At 40.8% G+C, this 26,443-nt stretch overlaps 3 protein-coding genes across 5 annotated transcripts in view; 1 reads left to right on the top strand and 2 right to left on the bottom strand.

The window, feature by feature from the left end:
• LOC142667560 (uncharacterized) overlaps positions 1–20,817 on the bottom strand; it is a 69,361-nt gene extending 48,544 nt beyond the window's left edge. For 2 of the 3 annotated variants that reach the window (XM_075847079.1, XM_075847080.1), the window contains exon 1: positions 20,122–20,816. The gene's annotated coding sequence lies outside the window, so the exon portion shown is untranslated. Of the gene's footprint in view, positions 1–20,121 lie in introns of all 3 variants that reach the window. The other variant, XM_075847082.1, reaches the window with a different exon arrangement.
• Positions 1–26,443, bottom strand: part of LOC142655905 (uncharacterized) — a 523,874-nt gene that overhangs the window by 288,483 nt on the left and 208,948 nt on the right. The window lies entirely within an intron of this gene.
• LOC142659738 (uncharacterized) overlaps positions 20,349–26,443 on the top strand; it is a 76,462-nt gene continuing 70,367 nt past the window's right edge. Inside the window, exon 1 of the mRNA XM_075836205.1 lies at positions 20,349–20,965. The gene's annotated coding sequence lies outside the window, so the exon portion shown is untranslated. The remainder of the gene's footprint in view (positions 20,966–26,443) is intronic.

The raw sequence follows: 26,443 nt of genomic DNA, 5'->3' as shown, positions 1-26,443 counted from the left end.
ATTATAAGTGTCCTATCTCCTATATAAGTAAAGAGGCTGTCACCACATTATAAGTGTCCTATCTCCTATATAAGTAAAGAGACTCTGTCACCACATTATAAGTGTCCTATCTCCTATATAAGTAAAGAGGCTGTCACCACATTATAAGTGTCCTATCTCCTATATAAGTAAAGAGGCTCTGTCACCACATTATAAGTGCCCTATCTCTTATATAAGTAAAGAGGCTGTCACCACACTATAAGTGCCCTATCTCCTATATAAGTAAAGAGGCTCTGTCACCACATTATAAGTGTCCTATCTCCTATATAAGTAAAGAGGCTCTGTCACCACATTATAAGTGTCCTATCTCCTATATAAGTAAAGAGACTCTGTCACCACATTATAAGTGCCCTATCTCCTATATAAGTAAAGAGGCTGTCACCACATTATAAGTGCCCTATCTCCTATATAAGTAAAGAGACTGTCACCACATTATAAGCGCCCTATCTCCTATATAAGTAAAGAGACTCTGTCACCACATTATAAGTGTCCTATCTCCTATATAAGTAAAGAGGCTCTGTCACCACATTATAAGTGCCCTCTCCTATATAAGTAAAGAGACTGTCACCACATTATAAGTGTCCTATCTCCTATATAAGTAAAGAGGCTCTGTCACCACATTATAAGTGTCCTATCTCCTATATAAGTAATGAGACTCTGTCACCACATTATAAGTGTCCTATCTCCTATATAAGTAAAGAGGCTCTGTCACCACATTATAAGTGCCCTATCTCCTATATAAGTAAAGAGGCTGTCACCACATTATAAGTGCCCTATCTCCTATATAAGTAAAGAGGCTCTGTCTCCACATTATAAGTGCCCTATCTCCTATATAAGTAAAGAGGCTCTGTCACCACATTATAAGCGTCCTATCTCCTACATAAGTAAAGAGGTTCTGTCACCACATTATAAGTGCCCTATCTCCTATATAAGTAAAGAGGCTGTCACCACATTATAAGTGCCCTATCTCCTATATAAGTAAAGAGACTCTGTCACCACATTATAAGTGTCCTATCTCCTACATAAGTAAAGAGGCTCTGTCACCACATTATAAGTGTCCTATCTACTATATAAGTAAAGAGGCTGTCACCACATTATAAGTGTCCTATCTCCTATATAAGTAAAGAGACTCTGTCACCACATTATAAGTGTCCTATCTCCTATATAAGTAAAGAGGCTCTGTCACCACATCATAAGTGTCCTATCTCCTATATAAGTAAAGAGGCTCTGTCACCACATTATAAGTGTCCTGTCTCCTATATAAGTAAAGAGACTCTGTCACCACATTATAAGTGCCCTATCTCCTATATAAGAAAAGAGACTCTGTCACCACATTATAAGTGTCCTATCTCCTATATAAGTAAAGAGACTCTGTCACCACATTATAAGTGTCCTATCTCCTATATAAGTAAAGAGACTGTCACCACATTATAAGTGCCCTATCTCCTATATAAGTAAAGAGACTCTGTCACCACATTATAAGTGTCCTGTCTCCTATATAAGTAAAGAGGCTCTGTCACCACATTATAAGTGCCCTATCTCCTATATAAGTAAAGAGGCTGTCACCACATTATAAGTGTCCTATCTCCTATATAAGTAAAGAGGCTGTCACCACATTATAAGTGCCCTATCTCCTATATAAGTAAAGAGGCTCTGTCATCACATTATAAGTGCCCTATCTCCTATATAAGTAAAGAGACTCTGTCACCACATTATAAGTGCCCTATCTCCTATATAAGTAAAGAGACTCTGTCACCACATTATAAGTGCCCTATCTCCTATATAAGTAAAGAGGCTCTGTCACCACATTATAAGTGCTCTATCTCCTATATAAGTAAAGAGGCTCTGTTACCACATTATAAGTGTCCTATCTCCTATATAAGTAAAGAGACTCTGTCAGCACATTATAAGTGCCCTATCTCCTATATAAGTAAAGAGGTTCTGTCACCACATTATAAGTGTCCTATCTCCTATATAAGTAAAGAGACTGTCACCTCATTATAAGTGTCCTATCTCCTATATAAGTAAAGAGGCTGTCACCACATTATAAGTGTCCTATCTCCTATATAAGTAAAGAGGCTCTGTCACCACACTATAAGTGTCCTATCTCCTATATAAGTAAAGAGGCTCTGTCACCACACTATAAGTGTCCTATCTCCTATATAAGTAAAGAGGCTGTCACCACATTATAAGTGTCCTATCTCCTATATAAGTAAAGAGGCTCTGTCACCACATTATAAGTGTCCTGTCTCCTATATAAGTAAAGAGGCTCTGTCACCACATTATAAGTGTCCTGTCTCCTATATAAGTAAAGAGGCTCTGTCACCACATTATAAGTGCCCTATCTCCTATATAAGTAAAGAGGCTGTCACCACATTATAAGTGTCCTATCTCCTATATAAGTAAAGAGGCTGTCACCACATTATAAGTGCCCTATCTCCTATATAAGTAAAGAGGCTGTCACCACATTATAAGTGCCCTATCTCCTATATAAGTAAAGAGGCTCTGTCATCACATTATAAGTGCCCTATCTCCTATATAAGTAAAGAGACTCTGTCACCACATTATAAGTGCCCTATCTCCTATATAAGTAAAGAGACTCTGTCACCACATTATAAGTGCCCTATCTCCTATATAAGTAAAGAGGCTCTGTCACCACATTATAAGTGCTCTATCTCCTATATAAGTAAAGAGGCTCTGTTACCACATTATAAGTGTCCTATCTCCTATATAAGTAAAGAGACTCTGTCAGCACATTATAAGTGCCCTATCTCCTATATAAGTAAAGAGGCTCTGTCACCACATTATAAGTGTCCTATCTCCTATATAAGTAAAGAGGCTCTGTCACCACATTATAAGTGTCCTATCTCCTATATAAGTAAAGAGACTCTGTCTCCACATTATAAGTGTCCTATCTCCTATATAAGTAAAGAGGCTGTCACCACATTATAAGTGCCCTATCTCCTATATAAGTAAAGAGGCTGTCACCACATTATAAGTGTCCTATCTCCTATATAAGTAAAGAGGCTCTGTCACCACATTATAAGTGCCCTATCTCCTATATAAGTAAAGAGACTCTGTCACCACATTATAAGTGCCCTATCTCCTATATAAGTAAAGAGGCTCTGTCACCACATTATAAGTGCCCTATCTCCTATATAAGTAAAGAGGCTCTGTCACCACATTATAAGTGTCCTATCTCCTATATAAGTAAAGAGGCTCTGTCACCACATTATAAGTGCCCTATCTCCTATATAAGTAAAGAGGCTCTGTCACCACATTATAAGTGTCCTATCTCCTATATAAGTAAAGAGGCTCTGTCACCACATTATAAGTGTCCTATCTCCTATATAAGTAAAGAGGCTCTGTCACCACATTATAAGTGTCCTATCTCCTATATAAGTAAAGAGGCTCTGTCACCACATTATAAGTGCCCTATCTCCTATATAAGTAAAGAGGCTCTGTCACCAGATTATAAGTGTCCTATCTCCTATATAAGTAAAGAGACTCTGTCACCACATTATAAGTGTCCTATCTCCTATATAAGTAAAGAGGCTGTCACCACATTATAAGTGCCCTATCTCCTATATAAGTACAGAGGCTGTCACCACATTATAAGTGCCCTATCTCCTATATAAGTAAAGAGGCTCTGTCACCACATTATAAGTGCCCTATCTCCTATATAAGTAAAGAGACTCTGTCACCACATTATAAGTGCCCTATCTCCTATATAAGTAAAGAGGCTCTGTCACCACATTATAAGTGCCCTGTCTCCTATATAAGGAGATGGGCGCTGTAATGTAGGTGACAGTAATGCTTTTTATTTAGAAAAACGATCTTTTTTCACAAAGTTAGGAGCGATTTTAGTTTATGCTAATGAGCTTTCTTAATGCCCAAGTGGGCGTACTTTTACTTTCGACCAAGTGGGCGTTGTACAGAGGAGTGCATGACGCTGACCAATCGGCATCATGCACTCCTCTCCATTCATTTACACTGCACTAGCGATATAGATATATCGCTATGTGCAGCCTCATACACAAGCCCTAACATTACTACAGTGTCCTGATAATGAATACACATGAAATCCAGCCTGGACGTCATGTGTACTCAGAATCCTGACACTTCTGAATCTTTTTTTGTGAGATTCCGGCAAGTGACACCAAATCTCGTTTAGCTCCGAGATCTCGCGAGATTTCGTATCCGTTGCTGGAATCTCAAAAAAGATTCAGAAGTGTCAGGATTCTGAGTACACATGACGTCCAGGCTGGTAGTGATGTATATTCATTATCAGGACACTGTAGTAATATTAGGGCTTGTGTATGAGGCTGCACATAGCGATATATCTATATCGCTAGTGCAGTGTAAATGAATGGAGAGGAGTGCATGATGCCGATTGGTCAGCGTCATGCACTCCTCTGTACAACGCCCACTTGGTCAAAAGTAAAAGTACGCCCACTTGGGCATTAAGAAAGCTAATTAGCATAAACTTAAATCGCTCCTAACGTTGTGAAAAAAGATCGTTTTTCTAAATAAAAAGCATTACTGTCACCTACATTACAGCGCCCATCTCCTTATGTAGGGGATAGGGCACTTATAATGTGGTGACAGCGTCTCTTTACTTATATAGGAGATAGGACACTTATAATGTGGTGACAGCCTCTTTACTTATATAGGAGAAAGGACACTTATAATGTGGTGACAGAGCCTCTTTACTTATATAGGAGATAGGACACTTATAATGTGGTGACAGAGTCTCTTATATAGGAGATAGGGCACTTATAATGTGGTGACAGTCTCTTTACTTATATAGGAGATAGGACGCTTATAATGTGGTGACAGAGCCTCTTTACTTATATAGGAGACAGGGCACTTATAATGTGGTGACAGCCTCTTTACTTATATAGGAGATAGGACACTTATAATGTGGTGACAGAGCCTCTTTACTTATATAGGAGATAGGGCACTTATAATGTGGTGACAGAGTCTCTTTACTTATATAGGAGATAGGACGCTTATAATGTGGTGACAGCCTCTTTACTTATATAGGAGATAGGACACTTATAATGTGGTGACAGAGTCTCTTTACTTATATAGGAGATAGGACACTTATAATGTGGTGACAGAGCCTCTTTACTTATATAGGAGATAGGGCACTTATAATGTGGTGACAGCCTCTTTACTTATGTAGGAGACAGGGCACTTATAATGTGGTGACAGTCTCTTTACTTATATAGGAGATAGGACACTTATAATGTGGTGACAGAGTCTCTTTACTTATATAGGAGATAGGACACTTATAATGTGGTGACAGAGCCTCTTTACTTATATAGGAGATAGGGCACTTATAATGTGGTGACAGAGCCTCTTTACTTATATAGGAGATAGGACACTTATAATGTGGTGACAGAGCCTCTTTACTTATATAGGAGATAGGACACTTATAATGTGGTGACAGAGCCTCTTTACTTATATAGGAGATAGGGCACTTATAATGTGGTGACAGAGTCTCTTTACTTATATAGGAGATAGGGCACTTATAATGTGGTGACAGAGTCTCTTTACTTATATAGGAGATAGGGCACTTATAATGTGGTGACAGAGTCTCTTTACTTATATAGGAGATAGGACACTTATAATGTGGTGACAGAGCCTCTTTACTTATATAGGAGATAGGGCACTTATAATGTGGTGACAGAGCCTCTTTACTTATATAGGAGATAGGGCACTTATAATGTGGTGACAGAGCCTCTTTACTTATATAGGAGATAGGGCACTTATAATGTGGTGACAGAGCCTCTTTACTTATATAGGAGATAGGGCACTTATAATGTGGTGACAGAGCCTCTTTACTTATATAGGAGATAGGGCACTTATAATGTGGTGACAGAGCCTCTTTACTTATATAGGAGATAGGACACTTATAATGTGGTGACAGAGTCTCTTTACTTATATAGGAGATAGGACACTTATAATGTGGTGACAGAGCCTCTTTACTTATATAGGAGATAGGACACTTATAATGTGGTGACAGAGCCTCTTTACTTATATAGGAGATAGGGCACTTATAATGTGGTGACAGAGCCTCTTTACTTATATAGGAGATAGGGCACTTATAATGTGGTGACAGAGCCTCTTTACTTATATAGGAGATAGGGCACTTATAATGTGGTGACAGAGCCTCTTTACTTATATAGGAGATAGGACACTTATAATGTGGTGACAGAGCCTCTTTACTTATATAGGAGATAGGACACTTATAATGTGGTGACAGATCCTCTTTACTTATATAGGAGATAGGACACTTATAATGTGGTGACAGAGCCTCTTTACTTATATAGGAGATAGGACACTTATAATGTGGTGACAGAGTCTCTTTACTTATATAGGAGATAGGACACTTATAATGTGGTGACAGAGTCTCTTTACTTATATAGGAGATAGGACACTTATAATGTGGTGACAGAGCCTCTTTACTTATATAGGAGATAGGGCAGTTATAATGTGGTGACAGCCTCTTTACTTATATAGGAGATAGGGCACTTATAATGTGGTGACAGAGCCTCTTTACTTATATAGAAGATAGGACACTTATAATGTGGTGACAGAGCCTCTTTACTTATATAGGAGATAGGACGCTTATAATGTGGTGACAGAGCCTCTTTACTTATATAGGAGATAGGGCACTTATAATGTGGTGACAGAGCCTCTTTACTTATATAGGAGATAGGGCACTTATAATGTGGTGACAGAGCCTCTTTACTTATATAGGAGATAGGGCACTTATAATGTGGTGACAGAGTCTCTTTACTTATATAGGAGATAGGACACTTATAATGTGGTGACAGAGTCTCTTTACTTATATAGGAGATAGGACACTTATAATGTGGTGACAGAGTCTCTTTACTTATATAGGAGATAGGGCACTTATAATGTGGTGACAGAGTCTCTTTACTTATATAGGAGATAGGGCACTTATAATGTGGTGACAGAGCCTCTTTACTTATATAGGAGATAGGGCACTTATAATGTGGTGACAGCCTCTTTACTTATATAGGAGATAGGACACTTATAATGTGGTGACAGAGTCTCTTTACTTATATAGGAGATAGGACACTTATAATGTGGTGACAGAGCCTCTTTACTTATATAGGAGATAGGACACTTATAATGTGGTGACAGAGCCTCTTTACTTATATAGGAGATAGGACACTTATAATGTGGTGACAGAGCCTCTTTACTTATATAGGAGATAGGGCACTTATAATGTGGTGACAGCCTCTTTACTTATATAGGAGATAGGGCACTTATAATGTGGTGACAGAGCCTCTTTACTTATATAGGAGATAGGACACTTATAATGTGGTGACAGAGCCTCTTTACTTATATAGGAGATAGGACACTTATAATGTGGTGACAGAGCCTCTTTACTTATATAGGAGATAGGACACTTATAATGTGGTGACAGAGCCTCTTTACTTATATAGGAGATGGGGCACTTATAATGTGGTGACAGAGCCTCTTTACTTATATAGGAGATAGGGCACTTATAATGTGGTGACAGAGTCTCTTTACTTATATAGGAGATAGGACACTTATAATGTGGTGACAGAGTCTCTTTACTTATATAGGAGATAGGGCACTTATAATGCGGTGACAGAGCCTCTTTACTTATATAGGAGATAGGACACTTATAATGTGGTGACAGAGCCTCATTACTTATATAGGAGATAGGACACTTATAATGTGGTGACAGAGCCTCTTTACTTATATAGGAGATAGGGCACTTATAATGTGGAGACAGCCTCTTTACTTATATAGGAGATAGGACACTTATAATGTGGTGACAGAGTCTCTTTACTTATATAGGAGATAGGGCACTTATAATGTGGTGACAGCCTCTTTACTTATATAGGAGATAGGGCACTTATAATGTGGTGACAGAGTCTCATTACTTATATAGGAGATAGGGCACTTATAATGTGGTGACAGAGTCTCTTTACTTATGTAGGAGATAGGGCACTTATAATGTGGTGACAGAGCCTCTTTACTTATATAGGAGATAGGACACTTATAATGTGGTGACAGAGCCTCTTTACTTATATAGGAGATAGGGCGCTTATAATGTGGTGACAGAGCCTCTTTACTTATATAGGAGATAGGGCACTTATAATGTGGTGACAGAGTCTCTTTACTTATATAGGAGATAGGACACTTATAATGTGGTGACAGAGCCTCTTTACTTATATAGGAGATAGGACACTTATAATGTGGTGACAGAGCCTCTTTACTTATATAGGAGATAGGACACTTATAATGTGGTGACAGCCTATTTACTTATATAGGAGATAGGACACTTATAATGTGGTGACAGAGCCTCTTTACTTATATAGGAGATAGGACACTTATAATGTGGTGACAGAGCCTCTTTACTTATATAGGAGATAGGACACTTATAATGTGGTGACAGAGTCTCTTTACTTATATAGGAGATAGGACACTTATAATGTGGTGACAGAGCCTCTTTACTTATATAGGAGATAGGACACTTATAATGTGGTGACAGAGCCTCTTTACTTATATAGGAGATAGGACACTTATAATGTGGTGACAGAGTCTCTTTACTTATATAGGAGATAGGACACTTATAATGTGGTGACAGATCCTCTTTACTTATATAGGAGATAGGACACTTATAATGTGGTGACAGAGTCTCTTTACTTATATAGGAGATAGGACACTTATAATGTGGTGACAGCCTCTTTACTTATATAGGAGATAGTACACTTATAATGTGGTGACAGATCCTCTTTACTTATATAGGAGATAGGACACTTATAATGTGGTGACAGAGTCTCTTTACTTATATAGGAGATAGGACACTTATAATGTGGTGACAGAGTCTCATTACTTATATAGGAGATAGGACACTTATAATGTGGTGACAGAGTCTCATTACTTATATAGGAGATAGGACACTTATAATGTGGTGACAGAGCCTCTTTACTTATATAGGAGATAGGACACTTATAATGTGGTGACAGCCTCTTTACTTATATAGGAGATAGGGCGCTTATAATGTGGTGACAGAGTCTCTTTACTTATATAGGAGATAGGACACTTATAATGTAGTGACAGAGCCTCTTTACTTATATAGGAGATAGGACACTTATAATGTGGTGACAGAGTCTCTTTACTTATATAGGAGATAGGACACTTATAATGTGGTGACAGAGCCTCTTTACTTATATAGGAGATAGGGCATTTATAATGTGGTGACAGAGCCTCATTACTTATATAGGAGATAGGACACTTATAATGTGGTGACAGAGCCTCTTTACTTATATAGGAGATAGGACACTTATAATGTGGTGACAGCCTCTTTACTTATATAGGAGATAGGACACTTATAATGTGGTGACAGAGTCTCTTTACTTATATAGGAGATAGGGCACTTATAATGTGGTGACAGAGTCTCTTTACTTATATAGGAGATAGGACACTTATAATGTGGTGACAGAGCCTCTTTACTTATATAGGAGATAGAACACTTATAATGTGGTGACAGAGTCTCTTTACTTATATAGGAGATAGGGCACTTATAATGTGGTGACAGAGCCTCTGTACTTATATAGGAGATAGGGCACTTATAATGTGGTGACAGAGCCTCTGTACTTATATAGGAGATAGGACGCTTATAATGTGGTGACAGAGTCTCTTTACTTATATAGGAGATAGGGCACTTATAATGTGGTGACAGCCTCTGTACTTATATAGGAGATAGGACACTTATAATGTGGTGACAGCCTCTTTACTTATATAGGAGATAGGGCACTTATAGTGTGGTGACAGCCTCTTTACTTATATAGGAGATAGGACACTTATAATGTGGTGACAGAGCCTCTTTACTTATATAGGAGATAGGACACTTATAGTGTGGTGACAGAGCCTCTTTACTTATATAGGAGATAGGACACTTATAATGTGGTGACAGAGTCTCTTTACTTATATAGGAGATAGGGCGCTTATAATGTGGTGACAGAGTCTCTTTACTTATATAGGAGATAGGGCACTTATAATGTGGTGACAGAGCCTCTTTACTTATATAGGAGATAGGACACTTATAATGTGGTGACAGCCTCTTTACTTATATAGGAGATAGGGCACTTATAATGTGGTGACAGAGTCTCTTTACTTATATAGGAGATAGGACACTTATAATGTGGTGACAGAGCCTCATTACTTATATAGGAGATAGGGCACTTATAATGTGGTGACAGCCTCTTTACTTATATAGGAGATAGGACACTTATAATGTGGTGACAGCCTCTTTACTTATATAGGAGATAGGACACTTATAATGTGGCAACAGAGCCTCTTTACTTATATAGGAGATAGGACACTTATAATGTGGTGACAGAGCCTCTTTACTTATATAGGAGATAGGGCACTTATAATGTGGTGACAGAGTCTCTTTACTTATATAGGAGATAGGACACTTATAATGTGGTGACAGAGCCTCTTTACTTATATAGGAGATAGGACACTTATAATGTGGTGACAGAGCCTCTTTACTTATATAGGAGATAGGGCACTTATAATGTGGTGACAGAGCCTCTTTACTTATATAGGAGATAGGGCACTTATAATGTGGTGACAGAGCCTCTTTACTTATATAGGAGATAGGGCACTTATAATGTGGTGACAGAGTCTCTTTACTTATATAGGAGATAGGACACTTATAATGTGGTGACAGAGCCTCTTTACTTATATAGGAGATAGGGCACTTATAATGTGGTGACAGAGCCTCTTTACTTATATAGGAGATAGGACACTTATAATGTGGTGACAGCCTCTTTACTTATATAGGAGATAGGACACTTATAGTGTGGTGACAGAGCCTCTTTACTTATATAGGAGATAGGACACTTATAATGTGGTGACAGAGCCTCTTTACTTATATAGGAGATAGGGCACTTATAATGTGGTGACAGAGTCTCTTTACTTATATAGGAGATAGGACACTTATGATGTGGTGACAGAGTCTCTTTACTTATATAGGAGATAGGACACTTATAATGTGGTGACAGAGCCTCATTACTTATATAGGAGATAGGGCGCTTATAATGTGGAGACAGAGCCTCTTTACTTATATAGGAGATAGGGCACTTATAATGTGGTGACAGAGCCTCTTTACTTATATAGGAGATAGGGCACTTATAATGTGGTGACAGAGCCTCTTTACTTATATAGGAGATAGGGCACTTATAATGTGGTGACAGCCTCTTTACTTATATAGGAGATAGGGCACTTATAATGTGGAGACAGAGTCTCTTTACTTATATAGGAGATAGGACACTTATAATGTGGTGACAGAGTCTCTTTACTTATATAGGAGATAGGGCACTTATAATGTGGTGACAGAGCCTCTTTACTTATATAGGAGATAGGACACTTATAATGTGGTGACAGAGCCTCTTTACTTATATAGGAGATAGGGCACTTATAATGTGGTGACAGAGCCTCTTTACTTATATAGGAGATAGGGCACTTATAATGTGGTGACAGAGCCTCTTTACTTATATAGGAGATAGGACACTTATAATGTGGTGACAGAGCCTCTTTACTTATATAGGAGATAGGGCACTTATAATGTGGTGACAGAGTCTCTTTACTTATATAGGAGATAGGGCACTTATAATGTGGTGACAGAGCCTCTTTACTTATATAGGAGATAGGGCACTTATAATGTGGTGACAGCCTCTTTACTTATATAGGAGATAGGACACTTATAATGTGGTGACAGAGCCTCTTTACTTATATAGGAGATAGGGCACTTATAATGTGGTGACAGCCTCTTTACTTACATAGGAGATAGGGCACTTATAATGTGGTGACAGAGCCTCTTTACTTATATAGGAGATAGGACACTTATAATGTGGTGACAGAGCCTCTTTACTTATATAGGAGATAGGGCACTTATAATGTGGTGACAGAGCCTCTTTACTTATATAGGAGATAGGACACTTATAATGTGGTGACAGAGCCTCTTTACTTATATAGGAGATAGGACACTTATAATGTGGTGACAGAGCCTCTTTACTTATATAGGAGATAGGGCACTTATAATGAGGTGACAGAGCCTCTTTACTTATATAGGAGATAGGACACTTATAATGTGGTGACAGCCTCTTTACTTATATAGGAGATAGGACACTTATAATGTGGTGACAGAGTCTCTTTACTTATATAGGAGATAGGGCACTTATAATGTGGTGACAGAGCCTCTTTACTTATATAGGAGATAGGACACTTATGATGTGGTGACAGAGCCTCTTTACTTATATAGGAGATAGGACACTTATAATGTGGTGACAGAGCCTCTTTACTTATATAGGAGATAGGACACTTATAATGTGGTGACAGAGCCTCTTTACTTATATAGGAGATAGGACACTTATAATGTGGTGACAGAGCCTCTTTACTTATATAGGAGATAGGGCACTTATAATGTGGTGACAGAGTCTCTTTACTTATATAGGAGATAGGACACTTATAATGTGGTGACAGAGTCTCTTTACTTATATAGGAGATAGGGCACTTATAATGTGGTGACAGAGTCTCTTTACTTATATAGGAGATAGGACACTTATAATGTGGTGACAGAGTCTCTTTACTTATATAGGAGATAGGGCACTTATAATGTGGTGACAGAGCCTCTTTACTTATATAGGAGATAGGACACTTATGATGTGGTGACAGAGCCTCTTTACTTATATAGGAGATAGGACACTTATGATGTGGTGACAGAGCCTCTTTACTTATATAGGAGATAGGACACTTATAATGTGGTGACAGAGTCTCTTTACTTATATAGGAGATAGGGCACTTATAATGTGGTGACAGAGCCTCTTTACTTATATAGGAGATAGGACACTTATAATGTGGTGACAGAGCCTCTTTACTTATATAGGAGATAGGGCACTTATAATGTGGTGACAGAGCCTCATTACTTATATAGGAGATAGGGCGCTTATAATGTGGTGACAGAGCCTCTTTACTTATATAGGAGATAGGGCACTTATAATTTGGTGACAGAGCCTCTTTACTTATATAGGAGATAGGACACTTATAATGTGGAGACAGAGCCTCTTTACTTATATAGGAGATAGGACACTTATAATGTGGAGACAGAGCCTCTTTACTTATATAGGAGATAGGGCACTTATAATGTAGTGACAGAGTCTCTTTACTTATATAGGAGATAGGGCACTTATAATGTAGTGACAGAGTCTCTTTACTTATATAGGAGATAGGACACTTATAATGTGGTGACAGAGCCTCTTTACTTATATAGGAGATAGGGCACTTATAATGTAGTGACAGAGTCTCTTTACTTATATAGGAGATAGGACACTTATAATGTGGTGACAGCCTCTTTACTTATATAGGAGATAGGACACTTATAATGTGGTGACAGAGTCTCTTTACTTATATAGGAGATAGGACACTTATAATGTGGTGACAGAGTCTCTTTACTTATATAGGAGATAGGGCACTTATAATGTGGTGACAGAGTCTCTTTACTTATATAGGAGATAGGACACTTATAATGTGGTGACAGAGTCTCTTTACTTATATAGGAGATAGGACACTTATAATGTGGTGACAGAGTCTCTTTACTTATATAGGAGATAGGACACTTATAATGTGGTGACAGAGCCTCTTTACTTATATAGGAGATAGGGCACTTATAATGTGGTGACAGAGCCTCTTTACTTATGTAGGGGATAGGACACTTATAATGTGGTGACAGAGCCTCTTTACTTATATAGGAGATAGGGCATTTATAATGTGGTGACAGAGCCTCTTTACTTATATAGGAGATAGGACACTTATAATGTGGTGACAGAGTCTCTTTACTTATATAGGAGATAGGACACTTATAATGTGGTGACAGAGCCTCTTTACTTATATAGGAGATAGGACACTTATAATGTGGTGACAGAGCCTCTTTACTTATATAGGAGATAGGGCACTTATAATGTGGTGACAGAGCCTCTTTACTTATATAGGAGATAGGACACTTATAATGTGGTGACAGAGCCTCTTTACTTATATAGGAGATAGGGCACTTATAATGTGGTGACAGAGCCTCTTTACTTATATAGGAGATAGGACACTTATAATGTGGTGACAGAGCCTCTTTACTTATATAGGAGATAGGACACTTATAATGTGGTGACAGAGCCTCTTTACTTATATAGGAGATAGGACACTTATAATGTGGTGACAGAGCCTCTTTACTTATGTAGGGGATAGGACACTTATAATGTGGTGACAGAGCCTCTTTACTTATATAGGAGATAGGGCATTTATAATGTGGTGACAGAGCCTCTTTACTTATATAGGAGATAGGACACTTATAATGTGGTGACAGAGTCTCTTTACTTATATAGGAGATAGGACACTTATAATGTGGTGACAGAGCCTCTTTACTTATATAGGAGATAGGGCACTTATAATGTGGTGACAGAGCCTCTTTACTTATATAGGAGATAGGACACTTATAATGTGGTGACAGAGCCTCTTTACTTATATAGGAGATAGGGCACTTATAATGTGGTGACAGAGCCTCTTTACTTATATAGGAGATAGGACACTTATAATGTGGTGACAGAGCCTCTTTACTTATATAGGAGATAGGACACTTATAATGTGGTGACAGAGCCTCTTTACTTATATAGGAGATAGGGCACTTATAATGTGGTGACAGATCCTCTTTACTTATATAGGAGATAGGACACTTATAATGTGGTGACAGCCTCTTTACTTATATAGGAGATAGGACACTTATAATGTGGTGACAGAGCCTCTTTACTTATATAGGAGATAGGGCACTTATAATGTGGTGACAGTCTCTTTACTTATATAGGAGATAGGACACTTATAATGTGGTGACAGAGTCTCTTTACTTATATAGGAGATAGGGCACTTATAATGTGGTGACAGAGTCTCTTTACTTATATAGGAGATAGGACACTTATAATGTGGTGACAGAGTCTCTTTACTTATATAGGAGATAGGGCACTTATAATGTGGTGACAGAGTCTCTTTACTTATATAGGAGATAGGACACTTATAATGTGGTGACAGAGTCTCTTTACTTATATAGGAGATAGGGCACTTATAATGTGGTGACAGAGCCTCTTTACTTATATAGGAGATAGGACACTTATAATGTGGTGACAGAGCCTCTTTACTTATATAGGAGATAGGACACTTATAATGTGGTGACAGAGCCTCTTTACTTATATAGGAGATAGGGCACTTATAATGTGGTGACAGAGCCTCTTTACTTATATAGGAGATAGGACACTTATAATGTGGTGACAGAGTCTCTTTACTTATATAGGAGATAGGGCACTTATAATGTGGTGACAGAGCCTCTTTACTTATATAGGAGATAGGGCACTTATAATGTGGTGACAGAGCCTCTTTACTTATATAGGAGATAGGACACTTATAATGTGGTGACAGAGTCTCTTTACTTATATAGGAGATAGGACACTTATAATGTGGTGACAGAGCCTCTTTACTTATATAGGAGATAGGACACTTATAATGTGGTGACAGCCTCTTTACTTATATAGGAGACAGGACACTTATAATGTGGTGACAGAGCCTCTTTACTTATATAGGAGATAGGGCACTTATAATGTGGTGACAGAGCCTCTTTACTTATATAGGAGATAGGACACTTATAATGTGGTGACAGAGTCTCTTTACTTATACAGGAGATAGGACACTTATAATGTGGTGACAGAGCCTCTTTACTTATATAGGAGATAGGACACTTATAATGTGGTGACAGCCTCTTTACTTATATAGGAGACAGGACACTTATAATGTGGTGACAGAGCCTCTTTACTTATATAGGAGATAGGGCACTTATAATGTGGTGACAGAGCCTCTTTACTTATATAGGAGATAGGGCACTTATAATGTGGTGACAGCCTCTTTACTTATATAGGAGATAGGGCACTTATAATGTGGTGACAGAGCCTCTTTACTTATATAGGAGATAGGACACTTATAATGTGGTGACAGAGCCTCTTTACTTATATAGGAGATAGGACACTTATAATGTGGTGACAGGGTCTCTTTACTTATATAGGAGATAGGGCACTTATAATGTGGTGACAGAGTCTCTTTACTTATATAGGAGATAGGACACTTATAATGTGGTGACAGCCTCTTTACTTATATAGGAGATAGGACGCTTATAATGTGGTGACAGCCTCTTTACTTATATAGGAGATAGGACACTTATAATGTGGTGACAGCCTCTTTACTTATATAGGAGATAGGGCACTTATAATGTGGTGACAGAGACTCTTTACTTATATAGGAGATAGGGCACTTATAATGTGGTGACAGAGCCTCTTTACTTATATAGGAGATAGGACACTTATAATGTGGTGACAGAGCCTCTTTACTTATATAGGAGATAGGGCACTTATAATGTGGTGACAGAGCATCTTTACTTATATAGGAGATAGGACACTTATAATGTGGTGACAGAGCCTCTTTACTTATATAGGAGATAGGGCACTTATAATGTGGTGACAGCCTCTTTACTTATATAGGAGATAGGGCACTTATAATGTGGTGACAGAGCCTCTTTACTTATATAGGAGATAGGGCAGTTATAATGTGGTGACAGAGTCTCATTACTTATATAGGAGATAGGACACTTATAATGTGGTGACAGCCTCTTTACTTATATAGGAGATAGGGCACTTATAATGTGGTGACAGAGTCTCTTTACTTATATAGGAGATAGGGCACTTATAATGTGGTGACAGAGCCTCTTTACTTATATAGGAGATAGGGCACTTATAATGTGGTGACAGAGTCTCTTTACTTATATAGGAGATAGGACACTTATAATGTGGTGACAGCCTCTTTACTTATATAGGAGATAGGGCACTTATAATGTGGTGACAGAGCCTCTTTACTTATATAGGAGATAGGGCAGTTATAATGTGGTGACAGAGCCTCTTTACTTATATAGGAGATAGGACACTTATAATGTGGTGACAGCCTCTTTACTTATATAGGAGATAGGGCACTTATAATGTGGTGACAGAGTCTCTTTACTTATATAGGAGATAGGGCACTTATAATGTGGTGACAGAGCCTCTTTACTTATATAGGAGATAGGGCACTTATAATGTGGTGACAGAGTCTCTTTACTTATATAGGAGATAGGGCACTTATAATGTGGTGACAGAGCCTCTTTACTTATATAGGAGATAGGACACTTATAATGTGGTGACAGAGCCTCTTTACTTATATAGGAGATAGGACACTTATAATGTGGAGACAGAGTCTCTTTACTTATATAGGAGATAGGACACTTATAATGTGGTGACAGAGCCTCTTTACTTATATAGGAGATAGGACACTTATAATGTGGAGACAGAGTCTCTTTACTTATATAGGAGATAGGGCACTTATAATGTGGTGACAGAGTCTCTTTACTTATATAGGAGATAGGACACTTATAATGTGGTGACAGAGTCTCTTTACTTATATAGGAGATAGGACACTTATAATGTGGTGACAGCGTCTCTTTACTTATATAGGAGATAGGGCACGTATAGTGTGGTGACAGAGCCTCTTTACTTATATAGGAGATAGGACACTTATAATGTGGTGACAGAACCTCTTTACTTATATAGGAGATAGGACACTTATAATGTGGTGACAGAGCCTCTTTACTTATATAGGAGATAGGGCACTTATAATGTGGTGACAGAGTCTCTTTACTTATATAGGAGATAGGGCACTTATAATGTGGTGACAGCCTCTTTACTTATATAGGAGATAGGGCACTTATAATGTGGTGACAGCCTCTTTACTTATATAGGAGATAGGGCACTTATAATGTGGTGACAGAGCCTCTTTACTTATATAGGAGATAGGACACTTATAATGTGGTGACAGAGCCTCTTTACTTATATAGGAGATAGGACACTTATAATGTGGTGACAGAGCCTCTTTACTTATATAGGAGATAGGACACTTATAGTGTGGTGACAGAGCCTCTTTACTTATATAGGAGATAGGACACTTATAATGTGGTGACAGAGTCTCTTTACTTATATAGGAGATAGGACACTTATAATGTGGTGACAGCCTCTTTACTTATATAGGAGATAGGACACTTATAATGTGGTGACAGAGTCTCATTACTTATATAGGAGATAGGGCACTTATAATGTGGTGACAGAGTCTCTTTACTTATATAGGAGATAGGGCACTTATAATGTGGTGACAGCCTCTTTACTTATATAGGAGATAGGACACTTATAATGTGGTGACAGCCTCTTTACTTATATAGGAGATAGGACACTTATAATGTGGTGACAGAGTCTCTTTACTTATATAGGAGATAGGGCACTTATAATGTGGTGACAGAGTCTCTTTACTTATATAGGAGATAGGACACTTATAATGTGGTGACAGAGCCTCTTTACTTATATAGGAGAAAGGACACTTATAATGTGGTGACAGAGTCTCTTTACTTATATAGGAGAAAGGACACTTATAATGTGGTGACAGAGCCTATTTAAGGCCAAAACTAGGCTGCGTCCTTAAAGAGGCTCTGTCACCAGATTTTGCAACCCCTATCTGCTATTGCAGCAGATAGGCGCTGCAATGTAGATTACAGTAACGTTTTTATTTTTTAAAAACGAGCATTTTTGGCCAAGTTATGACCATTTTTGTAGTTATGCAAATGAGGCTTGCAAAAGTCCAAGTGGGTGTGTTTAAAAGTAAAAGTCCAACTGGGCGTGTATTATGTGCGTACATCGGGGTGTGTTTACTACTTTTACTAGCTGGGCGTTGTGTATAGAAGTATCATCCACTTCTCTTCACAACGCCCAGCTTCTGGCAGTGCAGATCTGTGACGTCACTCACAGGTCCTGCATCGTGTCGGCACCAGAGGCTACAGATGATTCTGCAGCAGCATCAGCATTTGTAGGTAAGTAGCTACATCGACTTACCTGCTAACGCCGATGCTGCTGCAGAATCATCTGTAGCCTCTGGTGCCGATGTGTCCTCGCTCGTCTGACACGATGCAGGACCTGGGGAAGTGACGTCACAGCGTGATCTGCCAGAAGCTGGGCGTTGTGAAGAGAAGTGGATGATACTTCTATACACAACGCCCAGCTAGTAAAAGTAGTAAAAACGCCCCGATGTACGCACATAATACACGCCCAGTTGGACTTTTACTGTAAACACGCCCAGTTGTACTTTTGCAAGCCTCATTTGCATAAATACAAAAATGGTCATAACTTGGCCAAAAATGCTCGTTTTTTAAAAATAAAAACGTTACTGTAATCTACATTGCTGCGTCTATCTGCTGCAATAGCAGATAGGGGCTGCAAAATCTGGTGACAGAGCCTCTTTAAGAGGTTAATATTTAGTTCAGAGACAGACTTTTCAAAGTCAGTCTGAGTTCCTATCCATAGAATGAACATCTATAAATTTTAACCATAGGCCTATGGATGCCTGCCATTTATTGTTGATGTCTGAGAAGACCACATTTTCTTCCGACCAGCCCAGAATCCTCTGCGGCTCCACCGCGTGTTCACAGCAACGCTGCAGGTTACACATCTATAAAACAGAAGGCGTCATGTGACCCCTGCAGCCAATCACAGGCTAGAGAGGTCACGTCATTATAGGGGTCACCTGGACACAGCCGGAAGAGCAGGGACGTGTTGCTATGGTAACGCTCGGAGAGGTGAGGATCGGGCTTGCTGTATTTCTGTAGTAGATATTCGGGAGGATTATACGTCCACCATTTGGGGTGAATATTCGGGGTGATTTCCTTGCGTGTTGTGGGTCGTATTCGCTACGTGTGAACATTCCCTTAAACCGCACGGTGAACGACATTAACAAGAAATGTATAAAAGTCAGTGAATAAGTTGTATGTCCCGAATATTATGTCATTACAAAACACGACTCGTCCCACAAACCACCCGCCCACTACAAAGACCAGAAATAACAACTTACCCCTAAGAGGCCGGCACTGGAGGGGTTAAATCCCGGCTAGGCGTCCAGCGCGCGGAGTCACTCAATGATTGACAGCTCTCTGTATACACACTCATACAGGGGTGACTGAGAGAACACCCGACCAGCGCTGCTCTCCACCTCCTACACGGCAATAGCTGAAAGACCTGTGATGACGTCACCACCACGCGACAGGGGCGGAGCTTATCAGTGGAGAAGACTAAATGAGCGATGCATGAAGGGCATATGATGATCACGTGACATGATGGGCAATGAGGATCATGTGACCAGTACAGGAGTGATCACAGCTAAGCAGTGCAAAATATAATCGCTTGTGGATAAAGGACCTGTGATTAAGTCATCACCATGTGGCCGGGATAGGAGGGGCGGAGCTTATCAGTAAGCGATCTGGTAGATGAAGTACCTGTGATAATATCAACATCCGATGTTTCAGGGGCGGAGCTTAGAAATGGGAAGCGCGAGCTATGGAGGAAAGACCCCTGATGATGATCACGTGACATTAAGAGTCACAGGTTCAATGAGAGGGCGGGGCTCTTGTGTTGTGTAGGGAACTGATGATGATCACGTGACATGACGGGCAGGGCTCTCTGGGGACAGCTGTGCTGTGTATAGTGATGATAATCCCATGACATGAGTGGTCTTTGTGAGGGAGTGGGGCTATGTATTCTCCAGTGATAAACCCCGCCCAGTCACATGTTGGTGACGTCATCAAAGGTCCTTCAGCTGTTTCCGTGTTTGAGGTGGAGCAGCGCCGGTCTGGTGTACATGACTTCCGGTCACCGCTGGTTAGTCTTATCAGTCAGATTTCCCATGATGCAGTAGTAAGGTAAGGTTACATGAGGTCATTTCTGTGCGGTTTTGCATAATTTAGCAGGCAATGTGTAGCCAGTAATAGTGTTATATGTGAAGCCACAGAGGAGGATGGTGGAGTAGTCTAGACGGTGGATGATGAGGGCATATGTACTGGCATTTATGTGTGTTCGAGGGTGAGGAAAGGCTTCTAGAGGGTTTATGAGGTGGAGGCAGCAAGAAGTGGGAAGTGCTTGGCTGTGCTGTCTGACGTTAAGGGCTTATTCAGACAAACGTATAATACGTCCGTGCTACGCGCGTGATTTTCACACGTGTCGCACGGACCTATGTTAGTCTATGGGGCCGTTCAGACTGTCAGTGATTTTCACGCAGCGTATGTCCTATACTTGCCCTTTTTTCGCGCATCTCGCACCCATTTAAGTCAATGGGTGCGTGAAAACCACACACGGACGCACTTCCCTGTGCCGCGCACTACAGTAGTCAAAACTATGAATGAAAACAGAAAAGCACCACGTGCTTTTCTGTTTACAAACATAAAAACAGAGTGTCATAATGATGGCGGCTGCGTGAAAAGCACGCAGCCACGCATCATATGCTGATGACACACAGAGCTTTTGCGCGTGCAAAACGCACATGCTCGTGTGAATCCGGCCTAAGTGTTATCCCAATACAGCGGCCTGTGAGACGGGGAAAAGTGGGGAGCCATTACCTGTGATTGATAGTTCTGGTAAGGGGGGGGGGTGAGTGACATGGGGTAAAGATGATTCAGGTTTCTCCATGTTGATCTTTAGGAAGCGGGAGGTGGAGGAGGAGAAAACTGTTATACACTGTATATAGCAGGGAGGGAACATCAAGACCAGGGAGGTAAATATCACCAAAGGTTTAGAAGAGTGAGGGTCCCAGGACACTCACCCTAGAGGGACACTAACAGAGAGAGGGTGGGATGAGGAGGAGGAGGTGGTGTATGAGTGGGAGATACTAAATGTTTAGTTGGTAAGGTATGAGCAGATCCAGGAGAGGGCCAAGTCTGTGATGTCAAGGGACTGGAGAATTTGTATCAGGAGGGTGTGGTCTACTGTCGAAGGTGGTGGACAGGTCTAGAAGGAGGATCACAGAGTAATGTAGAAGCAGAGGACAGGTCTAGAAGGAGGAGCACAGAGTAATGTAGAAGCAGAGGACAGGTCTAGAAGGAGGAGCACAGAGTAATGTAGAAGCAGAGGACAGGTCTAGGAGGAGGAGCACAGAGTAATGTAGAAGGCAGAGGACAGAGTAATGTAGAAGCAGAGGACAGGTGTAGAAGGAGGAGCAGAGTAATGTAGAAACAGATGACAGGTCTAGAAGGAGGAGCACAGAGTAATGTGGAAGCAGAGGACAGGTCTAGAAAGAGGAGCACAGAGTAATGTAGAAGCAGAGGACAGGTCTAGAAAGAGGAGCACAGAGTAATGTAGAAGCAGAGGACCGGTCTAGAAGGAGGAGCACAGAGTAATGTAGAAGCAGAAGACAGGTCTAGAAGGAGGAGCAGAGAGTAATGTAGAAGCAGAGGACAGGTCTAGAAAGAGGAGCACAGAGTAATGTAGAAGCAGAGGACAGGTCTAGAAAGAGGAGGACAGAGTAATGTAGAAGCAGAGGACAGGTCTAGAAGGAGGAGCACAAAATAATGTAGAAGGCAGAGGACAGGTCCAGAAGGAGGAGTACAGAGTAACGTAGAAGGCGAAGGACAGGTCTAGAAGGAGGAGCACAGAGTAATGTAGAAGGCGGAGGACAGGTCTAGAAGGAGGAGCACAGAGTAATGTAGAAGCAGAGGATGCGTCTAGAAGGAGGAGCACAGAGTAATGTAGAAGCAGGGGACAGGTTTAGAAGGCGCACAGAGTAATGTAGAAGGATGTGGATAGGTCTAGAAGGAGGAGCACAGAGTAATGTAGAAGCAGAGGACCGGTTTAGAAGGAGGAGCACAGAGTAATGTAGAAGCAGAGGACCGGTTTAGAAGGAGGAGCACAAAATAATGTAGGAGCAGAAGACGAGTCTAGAAGGAGCAGCACAGAATAGTGTAGAAGCAGAGGACAGGTCTAGAAGGAGGAGCACAGAGTAATGTAGAAGCAGAGGACCGGTTTAGAAGGAGGAGCACAAAATAATGTAGGAGCAGAAGACGAGTCTAGAAGGAGCAGCACAGAATAGTGTAGAAGCAGAGGACAGGTCTAGAAGGAGGAGCACAGAGTAATGTAGAAGGAGGAGCACAGAGTAATGTAGAAGGAGGAGCACAGAGTAATGTAGAAGGAGGAGCACAGAGTAATGTAGAAGCAGGAGCACGGAGTAATGTAGAAGCAGAAGACAGTTCTAGAAGGAGGAGCACAGAGTAATGTAGAAGCAGAGGACAGGTCTAGAAGGAGGAGCACAGAATAATGTAGAAGGCGGAGGACAGGTCTAGAATGAGTACAGAGTAACGTAGAAGGTGGAGGACAGGTCTGTAAGGAGGAGCACAGAGTAATGTAGAAGGCGGAGGACAGGTCTAGAAGGAGGAGCACAGAGTAATGTAGAAGCGGAGGACAGGTCTAGAAGGAGTACAGAGTAACGTAGAAGGCGGAGGACAGGTCTAGAAGGAGGAGCACAGAGTAATGTATAAGCGGAGGACCGGTCTAGAAGGAGGAGCAGAGAGTAATGTAGAAGCAGAAGACCGTTCTAGAAGGAGGAGCACAGAGTAATGTAGAAGCAGAAGACCGTTCTAGAAGGAGGAGCACAGAGTAATGTAGAAGCAGAAGACAGGTCTAGAAGGAGGAGCAGAGAGTAATGTAGAAGCAGGGGACAGGTCTAGAAGGAGAACAGAGTAATGTAGAAGCAGAGGACAGGTCTAGAAGGAGGAGCACAGAGTAATGTAGAAGCAGAGGACAGGTCTTGAAAGGGGAGCACAGAGTAATGTAGAAGCAGAGGACCGGTCTAGAAGGAGGAGCAGAGAGTAATGTAGAAGCAGAAGACCGTTCTAGAAGGAGGAGCACAGAGTAATGTAGAAGCAGAAGACCGTTCTAGAAGGAGGAGCACAGAGTAATGTAGAAGCAGAAGACAGTTCTAGAAGGAGGAGCAGAGAGTAATGTAGAAGCAGAAGACAGTTCTAAAAGGAGGAGCACAGAGTAATGTAGAAGCAGAAGACAGGTCTAGAAGGAGGAGCAGAGAGTAATGTAGAAGCAGAGGACAGGTCTAGAAAGAGGAGCACAGAGTAATGTAGAAGCAGAGGACAGGTCTAGAAAGAGGAGGACAGAGTAATGTAGAAGCAGAGGACAGGTCTAGAAGGAGGAGCACAAAATAATGTAGAAGCAGAAGACAGGTCTAGAAGGAGGAGCAGAGAGTAATGTAGAAGCAGAGGACAGGTCTAGAAAGAGGAGCACAGAGTAATGTGGAAGCAGAGGACAGGTGTAGAAGGAGGAGCACAGAGTAATTTGGAAGCAGAGGACAGGTGTAGAAGGAGGAGCACAGAGTAATGTAGAAGCAGAGGACCGGTCTAGAAGGAGGAGCACAGAGTAATGTAGAAGCAGAGGACAGGTCTAGAAGGAGGAGCACAGAGTAATGTAGAAGCAGAGGACAGGTCTAGAAGGAAGAGCACAGAGTAATGTAGAAGCAGAGGACAGGTCTAGAAAGAGGAGCACAGAGTAATGTAGAAGCAGAGGACCGGTCTAGAAGGAGGAGCAGAGAGTAATGTAGAAGCAGAAGACAGTTCTAGAAGGAGGAGCACAGAGTAATGTTGAAGCAGAGGACAGGTCTAGAAGGAGGAGCACAGAGTAATGTAGAAGCAGAGGACCGGTCTAGAAAGAGGAGCACAGAGTAATGTAGAAGCAGAGGAGTGGTCTAGAAGGAGGAGCAGAGAGTAATGTAGAAGCAGAAGACCGTTCTAGAAGGAGGAGCACAGAGTAATGTAGAAGCAGAAGACAGGTCTAGAAGGAGGAGCAGAGAGTAATGTAGAAGCAGAAGACCGTTCTAGAAGGAGGAGCACAGAGTAATGTAGAAGCAGACGACAGGTCTAGAAGGAGGAGCACAGAGTAATGTAGAAGCAGAGGACAGGTCTAGAAAGAGGAGCACAGAGTAATGTAGAAGCAGAGGACAGGTCTAGAAGGAGGAGCACAGAATAATGTAGAAGCAGAGGACAGGTCTAGAAGGAGGAGCACAGAGTAATGTAGAAGCAGAGCACAGGTCTAGAAGGATGAGCACAGAATAATGTAGAAGCAGAGGACAGGTCTAGAAGGAGGAGCACAGAGTAATGTAGAAGCAGAGCACAGGTCTAGAAGGAGGAGCACAGAATAATGTGGAAGCAGAGGACAGGTCTAGAAGGAGGAGCACAGAGTAATGTAGAAGCAGAGCACAGGTCTAGAAGGAGGAGCACAGAATAATGTAGAAGCAGAGGACAGGTCTAGAAGGAGGAGCACAGAGTAATGTAGAAGCAGAGCACAGGTCTAGAAGGATGAGCACAGAATAATGTAGAAGCAGAGGACAGGTCTAGAAGGAGGAGCACAGAGTAATGTAGAAGCAGAGCACAGGTCTAGAAGGAGGAGCACAGAATAATGTAGAAGCAGAGGACAGGTCTAGAAGGAGGAGCACAGAGTAATGTAGAAGCAGAGGATAGGTCTAGAAGGAGGAGCACACAGCAATGTGTAGAAGCAGAGGACTGGTCTAGAAGGAGGAGCACACAGCAATGTGTAGAAGCAGAGGACAGATCTAGAAGGAGTACAGAGTAATGTCGAAGCAGAGGACAGGTCTAGAAGGAGGAGCACAGAGTAATGTAGAAGCAGAGAACAGGTCTAGGAGGAGGAGCACAGAGTAATGTAGAAGCAGAGGACAGGTCTAGGAGGAGGAGCACAGAGTAATGCAGAGGACAGGTGTAGAAGGAGGAGCACATAGTAATGTAGAAGCAGAGAATGTGTCTAGAAGGAGGACTACAGAGTAATGTAGAAGGTGGACAGGTCACATTATTTAGAAGTCTGTGTGTAAGATGTGACTGCTGAGTGATAAGATAATGCAGAGATCCTGCACACACAGCACAAGCTGCTTCCTTGCTGAATTGCCGGGACCTTCCGTACATACACACTACGCTTCCTGGATCTTCTGCGCGCGCTGGATTGCCGGGACCTTACATGAACCGTGGTTGGTGTCTGTTTTGAAAATGTGAACAAAGTGTTAGTCAAACACTTGATTGTTAAAACAATCTACAAGGAATAGGAGAATACTGTAATAAATAAGAATTTTAGATGTCTCTGAAGATCCAGGATCTCTGGGGTAACTTCTAATATCTGTAAAAACTTTTATCAGGGGTGTATTAATTCATAAAGGGAATCTGTCACATTGACCACCCGTCTGATCTGTTGGCAGCAGATTATATAGCAGATGGACCTGAGCAGATTGTGTCTCTCCATTCACTTCTATAAGAGTTACGGAAACCACCTAACAAGGCTACCCAGAGGTGGAGCCGCATCTATCAGACATTTCTGGCATATCCTGGGGAGAAATGTCCGTG

This window comes from Rhinoderma darwinii, chromosome 1 (assembly GCF_050947455.1).
Source record: "Rhinoderma darwinii isolate aRhiDar2 chromosome 1, aRhiDar2.hap1, whole genome shotgun sequence".
NCBI classification, from domain to species: domain Eukaryota; kingdom Metazoa; phylum Chordata; class Amphibia; order Anura; family Rhinodermatidae; genus Rhinoderma; species Rhinoderma darwinii.
Note: the sequence above shows the minus strand (reverse complement) of the source record. Positions and strands in the feature narration are given on the sequence as shown.